A 20,409-nucleotide genomic window follows, 5' to 3' on the forward strand; every position below is an offset into this window, starting at 1 on the left:
AAACCAGCGAGCTGATCAGCGCAGGACCGCAGAACACGGCCAGAAACCCCATCAGGTCCGGCTGCTTTCCTTACATTCACTCGCTTTAGTGCCCTCCGAACCTCGTCCCCTGACACGGTGATCACATGATGAATGCTGCTCTGACTGCTGCTTCCTGACGCGCTAATCGGCAGACTCGCACTGCTTAGATTGCTTTCAAAGCGGCCGTAGAAAGTGTTTAGCTCGTCAGCCAACGACGGATCTGCTGTCACATCTGCAGAGGATTTATGTCCAAAGGCACAGATGGTCCTTAGTCCTTGCCACATGCGTCGGGAGTCATTTAGCTGGAAATTAGCTTAATGCTACATCCGTGAACTCGCTGACGTCAGATGAATTTGCGCGAAACATGTCCCAGTCTACGTCATCAAGAGCAGCTTGTAGCGTTGCTTCTGATTGGGTGGACCATCGCGTCACCACCCTCTGCACCGGGGGATCTTGAACAAGCCGTTTATATTCCGGTGTGAGGAAAATGGCGGCATGGTCCGATTTGCCGAAAGCCGGTAGTGAGCGAGATTTGTACGCATTCTTAAACTGAGTGTAGCAATGATCCAGTGTATTCGGTCCTCTGGTTGGACAGGATACATGTTGATAAAAATTAGGCATGACTTGCCTGAGTTTGGCTTTATTAAAGTCCCCAGCGATGATAATAGCAGCGTCAGGATGTTTGTTGATGTTGCCGCTGAGCGCATCGTGAAGCTCAGACAAAGCCAAACCGGTGTCTGCTTGTGGTGGGATGTAAACAGCAGTTATGATGATCGATGAAAAACTCCCTAGGCAGATAGAATGGGCGGCAAATAATGGATAAATGTTCGAGATGAGGCGAGCAGGAGCGCGACAGAGTGGAGATATTCCTGGGGTCACACCATTTCTGGTTAATCATGAAACACACTCCCCCGCCTTTGGATTTGCAGGCCTCGGCTGTCCTGTCCATCCGTAAAACAGAGTAGTTTTCAGACTGTGTTACAGCAGCGTCCGGGACCAAGGGCGTGAGCCACGTTTCAGACAAACAAAGGATGTTACAGTCCCTAATGTCCCGTTGGAAACTTATCCTGGCTCTAAGATTGTCCATCTTATTCTCCAGAGACTGGACATTGGCCAGCAGAATGCTCGGTAGAGGAGGACTGTGTGCTCTTTTCCTTAGTCTGTTGCGAATCCCAGCACATTTCTCGCGGTGTTTCTTGATCCGTCGTTTCTTGATCTATCCGTCGATAGATAGATAGATAGATAGATAGATAGATAGATAGATACAGTAGATATAGATAGATAGATAGATAGATAGATAGATAGATAGATAGATAGATAGATAGATAGATAGATAGATAGATAGATAGATAGATAACCTTGTATAATATTTCAGATAAAAGCATAAATTGCACTGATTAGGTCTCCTGCTATTCTTGACCTGAGCAAACTGGAAAGTTTTCCACCGGCACCCATTAGCCATAATGCATTATGCAGGGTTAGCCTTGTGCAGGCGACTTTCTCGCTCATTGCTGCCTGCTAAATAACGTTTATTGAACTCTGCTATCATTGTGTGAGTACAATAGAACAATACAATGGCACTGAATGGAGACCTTTATTACTTCAATTGCACATTCATATCATCAAACTGTCAGTCCATTCAAGCATCTAAGTGCACAACAACAGAGCATGGATTTCTCCCTCTCAGGCTTTTTACACCTTTTTTTTCACTAGAATAGAATATCTCACGTGTAAGTGTGTGCAAAAAGCCATAGCTGTCCCTATTTCCTTTGCCTGGCTGCTTCTTGTGGCTTTTGAATCCGATATGACTAACTTTTTCTCCTTTTTTTTTTCTGAAGGCTCAGCTGTTTTTTTTTTCTGAGCCACAAGGCTTGTTGTTTTGCATAAGTATATATAAGGCCTCGGAGTCACCGTGTCTGTAGAAGCTGGATTAATGGCAGCAGAGCTGTGGGACTGAATCAGGTGAGTAATGGTATGGTATTCCAGTTCATTTATCAGATCCACAAGAGTCTTGGCACACAGGACTGAGGAGAGAGCAGCTCCCATGGTGCAACACATGTAAATGTTCAGGTAAACAATGCCGTACTTTGCATAAATACAGCTCACCTGTCCAGCTCTAAAGGGAGGGATGGGGATAATGAATAGGAGCTGTGCTATTCCTCTTGTGTACTCGATGTAATATGTGAAAAAAAGTCTTGTTTGCAACACCCATCAGCCCTTAAAATTATATATATATGAAAATGATGTAATTTACTACTTCTGGCTTTCTTTCCACTGCCGAACACACACAAAAAAGAAGTTTGGCAGAATGTTCACGATGCTCTTTTCTATCAAATGAAAGTGAATGGTAAACAAGAGGGTCAACCTCCAAATAACATCATTTCATTCTACATATGACACAAGTGTTATATTCTAGGTCTTTTAAAGCCATGTAATAGCTTTGTGTAAAGCCATCACTTTTATTATGCTTTCATGGTGTTTTTAGATTAACACACTTGTCTCTTGGAGAATATTCATAATTCAAATCAAATTATTGATTTGATTTCATAATTGCAGCTATGTATAAACATTTAGCCTATATAATGTGAATGTGCAAGGTTCTTAAACAGGTTAATCATTTCAGATATAATAAAATGATTTTGATCGCCTTCTCTCTAAGTATATATGAGATGCACAGGCCTGCTGGCTTTATTCATTAGATGTTAAATAATATCTTTGTGTTTTTACATCCAGAGGGAACCATACATTTGTCCTCGGTGTTGTGATAGCATCACGTTGAGTTAACAACCCCAAGACTAGCTTTGATTCCAGAACACGCACATGGACACATTTGAAAAATGTTATCTTTAAAAGTCATATCAGCTGTTCTGAATCTCAGAACTCAGAAGACTGAATATATTCTGATAAAGACAGAGACCACTTTTTCTGTTTCATAAATGAAATCCAACCCCAAAACAGGGTTATTATACTGAACAAAAACTAAAACAACATTTTAAACCATTCATTAAAAAATAAATACATAACTAATAATAATAATAATAATAATAATAACAAAAATGGTACTTGAAATAAACATTAACTAAAATAAAATAGAATAAAATATAAAAAAGTTTTTCATATTAAAATAAAATATAAAATAAATCAATTTGTGTGTGTGTAAAGTACACATATCTGCTAAAAAAAAAAAAAAAAAAAAAAAAAAAAAGATCTAACCCTAACTAAAATGTACAATAAAAACAGAACATTTAAAATTAAAAACTGATTCTGAATATAATTAAAAATGGTATAAGTATCTCAAATAACTCTGCCTCAAAATTAATTAACTTTATTATTATTATTATTATTATTATTATTATTATTATTATTATTATTATTTATTTTTTTATTTTATTGCACATTCATACAAATATAAAATGCACATTTGTTCTTCAGAATGTGAACACTCGCTTAAACAGCTCAATTGACTCCTTGTGCTTTGATGTATGAATAAGTAGACTAGGAAGCACAAGCCCACCTGCGTATTATATCCATTAAATGCTTAGTTGTAATTGCAATTAGTAGTGGAATGAATATAAACTTAAAGGAATGAAGTGCAAATGACAAGAGCACATTATCCAAAGTCGTTCAGGCTCTACAGAATTAAACAGGTTGTTGCGAGATTTTGATTTAACTCAAGGGGACGTGCAAAGTGTTACCTTTGACGGCTTACTCGGCGGATGATGTTAGCTTACTGACGCATCCCTAATGTATGAGTAAGTGACTAATGGTTGGGTGGTGGGGAGGGAGTTAGCATTCACAGCTAATCCATTTCTATGTTCTAGATAGTGATAGTTCATTAACTGGTCCAAGGATGTGTAGCTGCTCGCTGCTTATATCCCCTCCAAAACCCTCCCTTGGGGGCGCCATCACTTCTCCAGAGCACTCGAGAAGAGCGCCACCACGACTTTGAAGGAATTAACAGATGGTGTTGCACTGAGAAGGAGAGTGCCAAGGTTAATGATACTGAAAAATCTGTGAGATTGATGCGTAATTACAATGATGGATGGACTTAAAGATAGACTTGAATCTCCCATTAAAGCCAACATGTCTCAATGCTTGTTTGTGAGATCTGGAGAGCCGGGGCTGCTATCTAAACGTCAGACGATGAGAAGCACAGCGACCCCCTGCTGTTGGGTCTGACTGAGACGCTCTCCAGTCGTGACGGGAACGAGTCTGAGCTGCTCTTAATGCTAATGTGTTTCACAAGCAGAACGGAGGGTGAAGCAGTTGATTCCTCATCCTAGTAATCAAACACAGTGCTCCTGTATTTACAGAATATCCCCTGAGGAGGCAATGATGAATTCCTCAATGCATTCATTTAAAATTGCATGCAAGTGAGTTTTATGCACTTCGATGAAAATTGTAGTTGCTTATTAGTCAGTTTTTGCTGAATTGGTCTCCCCTAATGATTCTGATTTTAACTTAATATGTGCAGTACATTTAAAAAATAAGACAGCAGAAGTGATCATGAAATGACATATGGAGTTAAGTGGATCAAAAAAGGAAACTTCAAAGTTTACCCAAATGCATTTAATGTAAATTAAAAAGATCATATAGTCATAAACTTAAATTGACATGCTTTCCTATCACAAATTATTAAATGTCTGTCACAACATCACTTTTGTCATTAAAAAACAAATATGAAACCTTGAAATTCAGACCTTTCCAACAATATGTGTTGTCAAGATTACTGCAGTAAACTTTTTGGTAAATTTTAAACAGGACTCCACCCACTATCGGAGGATCAGACTAAAAGGTTTGTTTGTTTTGTGTATGTTTCCCATAACAAACACTGAACAAAATTATAAATGCAACACTTACGTTTTTGCCCCCATTTTTCATGAGCTGAATTCAAAGATCTAGGACTTTTTCTTAAAAATTGGGGCAAAATCTAAAGTCTTGCATTTATAATTTTGTTCTGTATAGATGATCGTACTTACATGGGTCTAAAAGTCTTGTTTTTTTGCTCTCTGTCCTCCCTATCACTAACTCTCACATGTTCTGGCTCTTAGTCTTTTTTTATCCATCTTTCCCTTCGATCAAACCCTGTATCCTTAAATATAGCCCCGTCTGTGTCTACAGAGATGTATAATTGGCTCTCTTTTGATTTTATTCTTGAAGCTAGAGGATGTGGTGGAGGACGTAGTATTAAAGTAAGGAACGCATCAACCTTGTTCACTCTGAAGTGGTTAATTAATTAAGTGTCATAAATTTGCATGTGCTGTCTTTGTTGTTTTAGCACCCAGTTCTGATGGGTCTCGTATCTGTATCACATTTAAGTTAATTATCAATTTTTCATCAACACTTCGAGGGTAATGTTGATTACAACAAGATCTTAATTTTGACTTGTCACTCCTTTTCTTTAAGCACAAATCTGGGTCACTGTTTCAATAGAATATCCGTAAGACAAACAATATTTGTGTTCATTTTCATGTGAAACAAAACAGTCATAATTTTCTAAACTTTCCTGTGAATAATTGGATTTCATTGTAAAATTCTGTTGTCATGACAACCCTAAATTGATCACAAAAATTACAAGAACTTGTAACAGACAAGAATGTTATAATGTGCTTTTATGAAATTACAAGTATATATATATATATATATATATATATATATATATATATATATATATATATATATATATATATATAAATATTCTTAATTGTCTTCCACTGTAAGAGCTTCATCATAACTTTGGTTTTTGCTTTCATTAATGAAAACAAGTCAATTTCATGCCACAAAATGAACGTAACTTTATTTTATTTTAAATATTCCATTAAATCCCATTATTTAAACAAGACTCTATGTACTATATTACAGGAGGCTCAATTCATGAGGAAATGAGACGGAACTGAATGAATATCATCATGCCCAGGCGTTGATAGGAAAAAGAACAAGAATCACACCATAAAACTCTTTTATTTCTAGCTGTCTAGGTGTTCTTATGACTTTGTCATTTCTTTCAGAGCGTGGAAATGAAAATGCAAAAAGTACAAGCTGGAAGAATAGAGGGCCCAAGGACGGATCCTTGAGGAACACCACAGTGCACAATCTGTCCCTTTCATCCACTACTGTCCCATGTAGACTAATTAGTTTCATGTGAAGCCAAACACAAAATAACAGCGCATATGTCAGGTTGTATAATGATAATTCATTTGATTTTTTTTTTTCAGCATTGAAATCATACATTTATTAAATATTTTATAATAGCTGTTTATAATAGCTAACTAAATGTTTCTGCTGAAATATGGTTGGGCTGTTTTGTTATGCTGTTATGCATTTCTAGGGAGTTGCTAGGGAGTTGCTAAGGCCTGACAATTATTATTATTATTATTATATCATTAGTGAAGTTAAGATAGATGAAATATGAGTTGATATGAAGTTCTTATATTAACAAGAAATCGCTTGAACTTAATCAACCTTTATACAGTCAGCAACTGTACAAAAGATCACAAAGAGCATTTACAAGACAACTATGATACAAATAAAATACTAATGGCTATAAATGTTCAGTAGGTGTATCTGGGTCAAATTAACCCTCTCTGGGAGTGTGATAATAATTAGGTGATATTGTTGTAAATAGCATGATCCCTAGCGATTATCATAATTACTTGCCACTTTGCAGGGATTGAATTGACAAAATGCTACCACTCAACCTTTCCCCACTTCTGCATGCAGAGTGTTTCATTTTTAACTCTTCAAAGAGAATATTTGTTGCATTTGATATTTTGAAAATATCTATTGCTGCATTTTTTATTATTATTATTTTAGCTCAGACAGGCTGCAACAATATTAAGATCATATTTCTTTGGAACAATAAGAGGAATATTTCATTTGAAAAATTTTCTCCGTGTGTCAATGCACAAAGCAGACATCAATGTTTATTTATGTGTTGTAGAAGTATAAACAGCATCAAATATAACCTTGCCTTTTTTCATGAAATGTGTCATTTATATGAATGTCCTACATGAATGGGAAGAAAGTTTCAAGAAAGTGATATTTATGTATTTATTTTGCTGTCAGTGGTATTATTTTAATATGGAAATTTTCATACTATACACACACACACACACAAACACACAGTATATATATATTTAACTTCTCTTTAATTTATTGTAACAAGGGATACTGTTGTTCTGGTTATGTCTCCAGATGACATTGATAATTTATTTATCTGTTTCACAAGACCTTCTCTGAGTACTGTATGTGGGGTGTTTGTATTCTGTTACTGAACACCTTTAGACTCAAAGACCGTACCATCTGTCCCTGGTGCTGTCAGGGCAGATTTCCCCCAATGTGTTTAATTCTCCTTACAGCAATAATTCATCTTAAACTGTGCCGCAAGTCCCTTGTGCCCTCCTGACCAACTGAGGCTGCACTCAGTAATTACAATTACTCATAATGCTTCTAAATGCCTTACGTTAAGAATTAAACCAGCTTGCGCCTCACAATCAATAATCCTGGAGCACTGTACTGTCCTAACATGATAAATTATGCACTTGATAGTTAATTTGCCAACAAATGGATTATTGGCATAGGTTTTAGCAAAACTGGACACAGTTTCTTAAGAATACAAATATGTGTGTTGAAATATGATCTAATAGTACTTCTTGGAAAGTCACTTAGCCTGCTGCCATAATATTTCCATCTGATTTTCAAAGTGATTATTGGAGTTAAACTCAAGTTTGTTAGTAGACAGACTGTGGATGTGTGGTTTGGGAGATTATTCATGTGACCTCATATGTGTTTCTGGCACATTCTGCTGCTGTGTTGTCTTTTTGTTTCATTAAGTAAACAGTGCTTCTACTAAGACAGAAATCACTATCATTATAGCTCAAACTCAGAGATCTGGCAACCACCCAGACACCCTAGCAACAACCTAGTAAACACATACAGAAGCAACACACTGGCAACAACAAGAACACCCCAGAAACCACATTGCAAGGCTCTGGCAAACAACTAAAAGCAACACCCTAGCAACCTCATGTGCAAACACTCTGGCAACCACATGAAATTCCCTAGAAACATCCTAGTAAACATATACAGCAACAACACTCTGGCAATAACCCAGAACACCCTACCAACAACCTGGCAACAATCAAGAACATCCTAGCTACACCATAGTAGCTACATATCACCCTGGAAACAAACCAGAATATCCTAGCAACATTATAGTAAAAAACACAGGAACATATACAACCATAGAATAACAATCAAGAAGCAACAGCCTAGAAACATTCTAGCAACCACCAAGAACACCCTAGCTACCACACACAGTAGCAATTTTTTAGCAACCACCCAGCAACCACTAAATAATTCATAGAAACATCCTAATAACAACATAGAGTAGCCAGACTCTAGCAATCATCCCAAACATTGTGGTTAAACCCTAGCAACCATATAGTGACACCCTAGCACTATCATAGAAGCCACCCAGAACACCCTAACCACATCCTAGTAACACAATTTAGTAGTCACATTCTAGCAACTACCATGAACATCATAACAACATCCTGGCAACCACCAAATCCTCCCGAACATCCTCATAACAACATACAGTAGCCACCCTCTAGCAACCACTTTGAACACCATAGCAACATTCTGGCAAATACCAAATACCCCCTAGCAACATCCTAGTAACAACATACAGTAGGCACACTCTAGCAAACCACCCTGAACATTTTGACAAAACCCTAGAAACCACTTAGCAACACTCTAGTATCATCCTATTAACCACCCAGAATCCATAGCAACAACCTTGCAACATCCCAGAACACCATAGCAACATTCTGGCAACCACCAAATAATGCCCAGCAACATCTTAGTAAAAACATACAGTACCAACACTCTAGCAACCACACAGAACACTCTATCAACATCCTGGCAACCACCAAATACTTCCTAGCAACATCCTAGTAACAACATAGAGTATCAAGACTATAGCAACCACCAGAACACTATAGCCACATCCTGGCAATAACCAAATACTCCTTGGCAACATCCTAATAACAAAATAAAGTACCCTAGCAACATAGAGTAGCCACACTCTAGCAACCAGCTAGAACAATCTGGTAAAACCCTAGTAACCACATAGCAAATCACTAGCACCATCCTAGTAACCACCCAGAACACCATAGCAACATCCTGGCAACCACCAAATACCCCCTGGCAACAATGTAGTAACAGCATACACCAGCAACACCCTAGCAACCACCCAGAACATCATAGCAACATCCTGGCAACCACCAAATACTCACTAGCAACATCCTAGTAACAACATACAATAGCCACACTCAAGCAACCACCCAAAACATTTTGAAAAAAACCTTAGCAACCACATAGCAGCACCCTTCCACCATCCTAGTAAACACAAAGCAATCCGTGGCCAAAAAAAAAAAAAAAAAAAAAAAAAATATATATATATATATATATATATATATATATATATATATATATATATATATATATATATATATATATATATATATATACATATAATATAATAAAAAATATATAAATAAAATAAAATAAAATGTAGTTTTTGAAGTTATTGTTCTGAATTGCATTCACTAACATTACTAACTTCCTTATAAAACAAGATACTACAACTCTATTAAACCCCTTCAGACTAATCCTCCTCTCCACCCATACAACACGACAAGGACTTCCTATAAATTGACTTCATCATGATTTTAAATTAATCAATATTTACGCGTGTATTTAACATTCCCATCAGCTCAGCGCAGAGGAGGCGGGATGGCCGGAGTCTTCTGGCTTTGATTTAACTAGAGTGGGCAGGACCAGTGACCATGGAGCGGGTGAATGTTCACAGGCAGTGTAATTAACTAATGAGCACGCCCCACGCCCTGGACATGACTGATGGCTATCCTGATTGGCTGGGATGTTGGGAAGAAGGAAGGCTGTCCTTCCTTATTCCCAATATCCTTGATTCACCAACCCCAGATTTCCGCAAGGCCCCGCAGAGGTTTCAGGGGTTCGCCAATTTCTAAGGTGTTTTATATGCAATTTCAGCCAACTAGCCGCATCTCTGACTGACTGGACCTGCACCAAGACGACGTTCAGGTGGTCCGTTGCAGCCGGAACTGAATTTTCCAAACTCAAGAGCTACTTCATTGCCTCCTTGAATAAAATGCTCGGCACTGTTGTTTCTTTCAATTAAAGTTATTGATAAAACCAGAGAAAAAAATCATAAAAGGATTGGTTGTGAAAAGTGAAGAAAACTAAAACTTGATCTTTCAGTCACACAGGAGTTTCATTAAGAATAAAATTCTAATGCTCAGCACTTTTGGAAAGCTTTGCAAAGTGTTTAGGAGGTGCACTCAGTTTCTTTACATCATTTTTTTGATGTTCTTATTCCTCATTTTTATTCAACAACAGTATGGTTTTGTGATTGATGGACAGAAATGAGTTGTTCAGAACTCCTTGATTACGTACATTGATACATTTACATTGTCATTTTGCAGATGCTTTTATTCAAAGCAACTTACAATTGGTCCGTAGTATCCAATAATGATGCATGTCACACCATATTTGATTTATTTTACCAAAAAAAAAAAAGGCTAGAAAATTTAATCCATATGTCTGTTCAAGAAGTATTCCAAATTTGAAGTTGAGATCACAAAAGCTGCAAAAGCTGAATATCCTGGGAAATTTTGTTTAGTTCCTATACCAAATATTGCCACCGGATGATACCCACACACCACTGATTTGATTGATTGATTGATCGATTGATTGATTGATTGATTGATTGATTGATTGATGCATTCTTCTTTCACAAAATATTAAATGTCTGTCCAACCCAGGCTTCTGAAAATACTCGCCTCTATATACATTTCTGCAACACCATAATTAAGTACCTTACTGCATTTTTCGTAGCAGTTTCAAAGTGAAATGTCCAGAGAGGGGTGCTAAAACATGTGTTCAATACATGACTGTGGCACGTTTTTGTAACGTTGTTAGAGGCAAGTATTGCTGTGTTTTTATTACACTGCTTGAGGTACATAATTGCGAATAGATATCCATGGAGTATTGCTAAATGTTAATGCTCTTTCGTATTGGAAATATCCCCTACACCAAACCCAACCCTAAACCTATCTGGTCAAAAGTGATATAAAACACATTTGTTGATGCAGCTGTGCTATTTTAACTTTCTAATGCTGCTTTGAGCTGTTTTGTTGAAACATAGTTTCACTAAGAATTAGAAAATGCATGCATATGAAGCTGTCTATTTATTTATATATATGTTTTCAAATCGCTCATCATAGCATGATATTCTGTTAGTAATTTTGCAAAAATGAACCTTTATTATTTTTTAATAATTGTAGTTATAATACAATCTTTACCTGTAAATCATAATATGTGTAATAAAGGAATAAAAGTAGACAGGGTTTTTCTGCCTCTATAGTTAATTTCAACTGGAAACTGCAGCGATTCGAACATGCACAGTAGGTACTTTTTTGTTTGTTTGTTTGATTGTTTTTAGTTTGCAGAGATGTAAATAGAGGCTTGTATTTCCAATGAGCCTAGGTTGTTTCTGTCACAGTTACGTTTTTATAAAATATGCAACCTTGAAACACAGACCTTTCCAACAATGTGTTTTGTCAAGAATAGAAAATGATTTAATTACAACATATTTCAGCATTTATTTTTCTTTTTTACATTTTGGAATAATAGGCTCCTACCCCACTCAGAGGTGGGATAACCTCTCATATGTGTAGATATCAAGAACGTTGGTTCTCCATTCCCATTAACCATGCATTTGTGCCCTTGAGACTATGCCACTTTCCATGGCCAATAAATGCTATTTCCCCTAGTATATACTGCACTTCAAGCTAAGGAACTGGAATATAAATGAGCATAATTTGTCAAATGTATGATAGAAATTCCATCCAACCCAGAATTCCAAGCGAGGGCTGAAATGACGCACTAGAAATGACGGCGAGTAAAACCCAATTATTGCCAGCTGTCTCACTTACTCACCTGTGACATACCAAAACAGTGGAGGTGTCAGTTGAAATATTGTGTTGCTTATTCTGCCGACACTCCAACATGTTTGTTTTAGACATGCTGTATAATGAGAGAGGGTCTCCTTCTCCCTCGCAGTGTCCCACCATTAATCACATGCTCAATATGCTCAGGACTTTGTTAACTGCTAAATGGCTTAAATTTGCCAGGTTGCAGATTACATATGCAGAGGTAAAATTTTAAGATGAGGGTAAATGTGTCTTGACATATATGAGAATACGAGGGAGAACAGGAGGCGTTGTAGAGAGGAGGAGTGTGTCATGCAGCATTTCACAAATCAAACTGATGTACTACAAACCCAGTCAAATGAGAATCAGCACAGCCAAATCAAATCATCAAGTCAACTTGTTTTACCTCATGACCTACTTCTGAGTGAATGTAAATAAATAAATTACCAACCCGTCAGGTAATATTAAGCAATCATCTGTATGACCATTTTTTTGACATCAAGTTGGGTCAGTGTTGCTGCTTCTAGTATTGCAATTTTACAATTAATGTCAGTATAGTTGTATGGGCAAAAATGTAATTGTCTCAGTTTGTCAAAATTAGTCTTTCTTTGAAATTATTTGGCATACAAATTTATAGTTTATTTATATAGCACATTTGATGCACATGTAAAGAGGTAAAGTGCTTTAAAGTGCTTTACATATGTGGTCATATCTGTAAACACCTGATGGCCAATTTGAAAATCAATAAAATACTTTAAAATAAAATATGTATTATTGTTATTGTTGCTGTTGTTGTTGCTGTTGTATGCCAGCCATGATCTGTGCACAATCTATCAGTCTGAATAATTATGACCATAAGTAGGCATAAATAACATTTGCAATAAATACATGGAGCCTAAATATAGTATCAATTGAAAAAAAGGTGACCGTGATTTCACCAAGTACAACATGTTCCTAGATCAACATCCTTGTTGATCATGGAACAAAATACCAAATAACCAATCAGAACTGAGGGATAACTTTTCAGGAAATATCTGTTCTAAGCTTACGATCAGAGTTAGGTGCTTCTACACCCTTGTTAATCAGCTATCATTTCCCACTGATTTTAGGAATAAATTATGAATAGGGTTAGGTTTAGGGTTAGGGACTGGGTTTGGTCTATATTTTTGGACAGTAATGTTGATCTAGGATCAAAAAAAAGAAAATAAAAAGATGTTGATCCAGGAGCATGTCCTACAAAATCACACCAAATGTGAAAAACGATAGCATGGGTGTAAATAAAAATCCAACAAAGAGCAGAGGCTGCGATCAGCTGTGAGGACTCCTCTTATCCTTAATTCATTTGAGATCCCAGCGTCCCCCTCAGGCCGTTGCACTCTGTGGTCATCCCTATAATCAATATTACAGCAGCTGGGAGGGTCCACAGAGCCATTTGTCAGCCGTGTGCGTCCAGCATGTTAGATGAGGAGGCCGCAGCTCATAAAGCTCCCACTGAGCCACACAGAGAGATCCATTCAGCGCTTCATGTCCGGTGATGTACAGCCGTTTACAGCCACTAATGAAGATCAAACAGGTTGTGTATGCTTGTCCTGCCAAACAAATTATTCTAATGCTGAGAGCATGGAGTTGGAGCTGCAGGGAGAGATGTGCTACTTACGCTGAGCCCGAGCATCTGCATCTGTATGTGGGAGGGATTTTCCTCTGGTGGGTGTATGCACATGCAAACACGCTTCTTTATTATTTTGAGTGAGCACCGCAATGATTCAGACGCAGTGTACGTCCCGTCGCCAAACGGCACATTCGCATGCATCTTATTTTGTAGCACCTGCAGTCAGACTAAACCAACCGCGATATACTGAAAACAAATTTGTTGTAGAAACTATATTCATAAATGATTATAGAGCAACAGCAAGCAACAATGCATTAATGTGATATTTTGAAGTAGAAAAACTGAAACCGTATTTTATTGTAAAACATCCTTTAGTAAGTTTTAACTTTATAAAATATTTTTTACAGTTTATGCACCACTTCTGCACTTGTGTTTTTAAGTTTAACCCTTCTGCGTCAATTAAAAAAAATAAATAAATAAATAAATTACACAGAGGTCCTAAAAATGTCTACATCAAAAAACAGTCATAGAAATATTATAGAGTGAGAGAGAGAGAGATTTTTTTCCAGCTATTTTTGTGCAGTGTCAGTTAATTAAAATTGCATAACTTCAACTGGTCTTTATTTTGCAGCAGTAGCATAAAACACGAAAAAAGCTAGAATTATAAAAAAGGAATTATTTTATTTAATTTTTTGTAGTAAAATTGTGTAAAAATGTTGAAGACTTGCCAAGAAAATCAAAGCCTATTAACAAATAATGCATGGGATTTAATATTGCAATTTGTCCTCAAAGTCTAGAGTAACTATTTTCCGTACCTGATTAATGACAAGAAATGAGAGTGAAATGTTAAAATGAAAATAAAAAAGACCAAATTTATTTGCATTGACACAGTAAAATTGACAGACAGACAGATGCACAAGGGTTTCTTCTTTTTCACTCTTTCCAGCACAAACTCACCTCCTGTGTAAATGAGGTTTATTATATGAATTGAGCCTTATTCATCAAAGAGATGTTTGCAAAGCAGCCAGTAAACAAATTTATTTAAAAAGATGTTTATGCACATTTTCTATCAAATGATCAAACAGACATGTCCAGTCTATTATTTCCAAACATTTTGTTCCTTCTAAATAGAGTCTGAAGCATTATAGCCCTTTAGAAACATCTGATTAACCCCATAATAATGTTTTTTCATCAGGTTACGACTTTTTCAACAAATTTGAGCATCTATTCTTCAGTCTTCAGAAATCATTTTAATATGCTGAGTTTCTGCTCAAAATACATAAATAAATAAATATTATAGATAATCTGAAACCACAACTGTTAAAAATACATATTCTTATTACTTTAAATAAATATTTAAAAACATAAAAACACTAAAATAGAACTAAAATAGAAAATATAGTAATAAATAATAACACTAATATGATATCTATAATTTACAAAACACATATCCCTTTTAAATCACCATAGCCCGCTAGATAATGTTTATCGTCAAGTGTGAGACTCCATGATGTTTAGTCTGAGGTTCTGACTCAGTACGGATCAAATGTTCTGTGACCTGAAGCTTAAGCTTTGAAATGGACAGATGAGTTGCAGAAGAGAGAAGAGTGAAAGGTTCAACTAGAGCTCAATGGTTGCTGTTCTGTTACAACATCATGTAGCATATATTATTAATACTGTACCAAGATCAATAGCAGTGGATATCTGTGCTGTTGTGTTGTTTAAATATAGAGTCAGATAGTATTGTGCAAGCAGACTTTTAAGTTTTGTAGACGTCAGAAGCATAATTTCTTTAGCGAGTGCAGATGACTTCACATACTGTAGGGTGTAAGGCCAGATGGAGGTGATAGATGGATAGATGGATGTATGGACAGAAAGAGGCAGGTGTTTGGAAACACATATCGTAATCATCATTACTTGCAGTGCACTGGTCTGATGGTCAGTGTTGAATCAGCAGCTGCTTTTACTCCAGAGCTGCATACGGATGCTCCAGCTGTTCTCTCCAGATGTGGCCTGCTGCGTTTCATCAGCTTCACAGATAGACTGAAAATAAATAAATACTTAATGAATAAGCTGGCTATACAATCTCCATCTTAAAGTCTATATGACATCAGAAACAACCCTTTTCATAATACATGTTTTATTATGCATGTTTTTCCGGGGGGTTATACCTGTGATGCAGGTTAATTTTGGCATTTATTTTGGACAGCTCTTCTTAGGTAACAGCTTTCTGCAATCCTAAATCATGATTAAAAACATGTTAGCAACATGTCAATTGTTGATAACAACATGTTAACCATGTTAAAACATGCTAGCAACATGTTAACCATGCTAGAAACATAAGCAACATGCTAATTGTGCTAAACATGCCAGTAAATATTTTAAATATGCTAGCAACACGTTAATCATGCTAGAAACATGTTAGAGACTTGCTAGCAACGTTAATCGTGTTAGAAATGTGTTGACAACATGCTACTCAGAAAAACATGCTAGCAACATGTTAAATCATGTTAACAATGTGTTAAATCATGTTAAATCATCTATCTATCCAAATGTTCAAACCTTGAACTTTTACAACTGCTTCAAAATGTTTCTCCAGCCAACTCAAACTTTACTCATCTTGTTACGTTTTTGCTCACCAAGGCTGCATTATTTTGATCATTAATGCAGAGAAACAGTAATATTATGAATTTTGCTACCACATATAATATATATAGAGTCCATGTGAATGTACTGTAAAATGTAATTCAATGCTGAGATCAAAGCTGTATTTTCAGCATCATCACAGTCTGTATTGATGATTTACAGAAACATTTCTAATTATCCAAAACAGTGCTGCCCAATACTTTTATGGACACCGTGATACTTTTTCCCCTTTGATGAATTCAATGAAAGTTAGTCTTGAATGTGTTCCAGAACTGCTTATATATATCCTGTGCTGAGGTCTGACAGATCAGAGCTGGTTTCTGAACATTACTGGAGGGTGGCTTCTGTAGTGTTCGCATTAAGACTCTAAAACATCACATCTACTGTAATTGAATAAAAAGGCCAGTGTGACTCCTCTTAATCGTGTTGGCACGTGAATAAATTAATAACGTGCGCGGGGTGTGGGTCTCCTGAGGCTGCGTGTGGTAATTAAAAGAGTAGCCTATTGTCTCTTCCTGGTTGCACCTCAGAAGGTGGGATGATGTTTTAACAGTGTGTTCGAACCAATGCACCTCGCTGTGGATCCTCCGTCTTTCGAACGCTTCAGATTCAGGAGATTCCTGCAGGAGTGGAGGGAAAGTTCAGCCACGCTGTATTTGAAGTCGTCTCTTCTGAAGCACTATATGCCAGAAATTTCCAGTCATTGTGTCTGAACGAGTCTTTGATGTCAGAGGAGGCACTTTGCAGGGAAATTCTGTTCGCCATTCGGTTTGATTCTGCTCTTTTTTTGTATTTTCCCGCACAGCAGGACTGTGATGTTCTATTGAAACCACGCGCTTGATGATGTAATATTCTGAGCCGGTTACGATGCTGAGACCGGCTCCCATGTTTTTTTCTCTCCCTGAGGACAGAAGCGGTTCTGTTTTGGTCCAGCGGCACCTGTGGAGAAGACAACACTCCTTTACATTACTAAAGAGTTTGATGAGGAGAGGGACATGATGAGCTGAAGGAGATGGTCTTGAATGACCAGACTGCTCTCTAGTGGACTTGATGGATACTATCTGGCGTTGCTCCAGCAGACACGATCTAATGTATTTGACAGCAGGGAGGGAACAGCTAGCACTGTTTCTGGTCACCTGCGACATGACCGCCTGTCATTTGTCTTCCTGTCAGTCTTCCTCTCTCTCTTTTTTAAAGTACCTTCAGTTGTGCTGTCTCTATTTGAGAGGTTTAACAGCATGACTTTTTCTGACTGTTTTTACACTGTCAGTGCTTTTCAGACTAGTAAATATTAGGGATGCATGCATCGATGTATCGGCCAATAATCGATGTAGGCTTACCAATTATCAAAGCCAATTTTATCTTGTCAATTAAAAGGGGGCGGGGAAACGTGTCAGACAGATTCAAGTTTTTTTCAATTCAATTCAAGTTTATTTGTATAGCGCGTTTTACAATACAAATCGTTACAAAGCAACTTTACAGAAAATTATGTTTCTACAATATTTAGTAGTAGTTAGTAGTTTGTGCACATTTGACAGGATTTTAGAAAAATAAAAAATAATAATAATAATACAAGACGTAGTCAGCTAAACGATGAACTATCAATATTATTAATTAATAGTTATTAAATGATGCAGTCACACATGTAGCAATAATTATTTAGTTCTGTTTGTTGATTCAAGGTTAGCGTCATCTGGGGTCCTCTGAGGGTCAGCATCATCTCTTCTCAGGTGTTCTGGATCCAGACTGGAGCTTGTGTAAATCCTAGTTACCACGGGATGTAAATCCCGTGGCAAAACATAGAAACAAAATAGAGACATCATTAGCATAGCTGCTGATCCAACAAAGTAAAATTAGTTTAACCCAAGCTAATGAATAAAAATGCACATTTGATCAGATGCAACTACACTCACAATTTAAGAGATACATTATCAGGAAGGCTATTCCAGAGTTTGGGAGCCAAATGTGAGAAAGCTCTACCTCCTTTAGTGGACTTTGCTATCCTAGGAACTACCAAAAGTCCAGCGTTTTGTGACCTTAGGGTGCGTGATGGGTTGTAGCGTGGTAGAAGGCTAGTTAGGTACGCAGGAGCTAAACCATTTAGGGCCTTATAGGTAAGTAATGATAATTTGTAACAGATACGGAACTTAATAGGTAGCCAGTGCAGAGACTGTAAAATTGGGGTAATATGATCATATTTTCTTGACCTGGTAAGGACTCTAGCTGCTGCATTTTGGACGACCTGTAGCTTGTTTATTGACGAAGCAGGACAACCACCTAGAAGTGCATTACAATAGTCCAGTCTAGAGGTCATGAATGCATGAACTAGCTTTTCTGCATCAGAAACAGATAACATGTTTCGTAGCTTGGCAATGTTTCTAAGATGGAAGAATGCGGTTTTTGTAACATGGGAAATATGATTTTCAAAAGACAAATTGCTGTCCAATATAACACCCAGATTTCTGACTGTACAGGAAGTAACAGTACATCCGTCTAGTTGCAGATTGTAATCTACAAGATTCTGTGTAGTGTTTTTTGGTCCAATAATTAATATCTCTGTCTTATCCGAATTTAATTGGAGAAAATTATTTGTCATCCAATCTTTTTTTACATTTTTAACACACTCTGTTAGTTTAGATAATTTAGAAGTTTCATCTGGTCTCGTTGAGATATATAGCTGAGTATCATCAGCATAACAGTGGAAGCTAATTCCGTATTTTCTAATAATATTACCAAGGGGCAACATTTATATTGAAAATAGAAGGGGACCTAGGACGGATCCTTGTGGCACTCCATATTTTACTGATGATAAATGAGATGACACCCCATTTAAGTAAACAAAATGGTAGCGATCGGACAGGTAGGATCTAAACCATCTTAGAGCCTGCCCTTGAATACCTGTATAGTTTTGTAATCGATCTATGAGTATGTCATGATCTATGGTGTCGAACGCAGCACTAAGATCAAGTAAGACTAGAAATGAGATGCAGCCTTGATCTGACGCAAGAAGCAGGTCATTTGTAATTTTAACAAGTGCAGTTTCTGTGCTATGGTGGGGCCTGAAACCTGACTGAAATTCTTCATACAGATCATTTTTATGCAGGAAGGTGCTCAATTGAGCAGACACAACTTTTTCTAAAATTTTAGACATAAATGGAAGATTTGAAATAGGCCTATAATTTGCCAGTACACTAGGATCTAGTTTTGGTTTCTTAATAAGAGGCTTGATAACCGCCAGCTTGAATGGTTTTGGGACGTGACCTAAAGATAACGACGAGTTAATGATATTGAGAAGCGGTTCTTCGGCTACAGGTAACAGCTCTTTTAGTAATTTAGTGGGTACAGGATCTAATAAACATGTTGTTGGTTTAGATACAGTGATAAGTTTATTTAGCTCTTCCTGTCCTATATTTGTAAAGCACTGCAATTTATCTTTGGGTGCGATGGATGAAACTGAAGTGTTAGACGCTGTAGAATCTACATTCGCTATTGTATTTCTAATGTTATCTATTTTATCAGTGAAGAAATTCATAAAGTCATTACTATTTAACTTTGGTGGAATAATTAAATCAGGTGGCGTCTGGTAATTTGTTAATTTAGCCACTGTGCTAAATAAAAACCTTGGATTGTTTTGGTTATTTTCAATGAGTTTGTGGATATGCTCTGCCCTAGCAGTTTTTAGAGCCTGTCTATAGCTGGACATACGGTTTTTCCATGCAATTTTAAAAACTTCCAAGTTAGTTTTTCTCCATTTGCGTTCAAGACTACGAGTTACTTTCTTGAGAGAGTGAGTATTACTGTTATACCATGGCACAGTACGTTTTTCTCTAACCTTTTTCAATTTGATGGGGGCAACAGCTTCTAATGTATTAGAGAAAATAGTGCCCATGTTGTCAGTAATTTCGTCTAATTCATGTGTATTTTTGGGTACAAATAGCAGTTGAGATAGATCAGGCAGGTAATTTGCGTATCTGTCTTTGGTGGCTGGAACAATAGTTCTGCCCAGACGGTAACGCTGAGACATATAGTTAATATCAGTTATACGCAGCATGCACGATACAAGGAAATGGTCTGTAATATCATCACTTTGGGGTACAA

This window comes from Carassius carassius, chromosome 35 (genome assembly GCF_963082965.1).
Source record: "Carassius carassius chromosome 35, fCarCar2.1, whole genome shotgun sequence".
Taxonomy (NCBI): domain Eukaryota; kingdom Metazoa; phylum Chordata; class Actinopteri; order Cypriniformes; family Cyprinidae; genus Carassius; species Carassius carassius.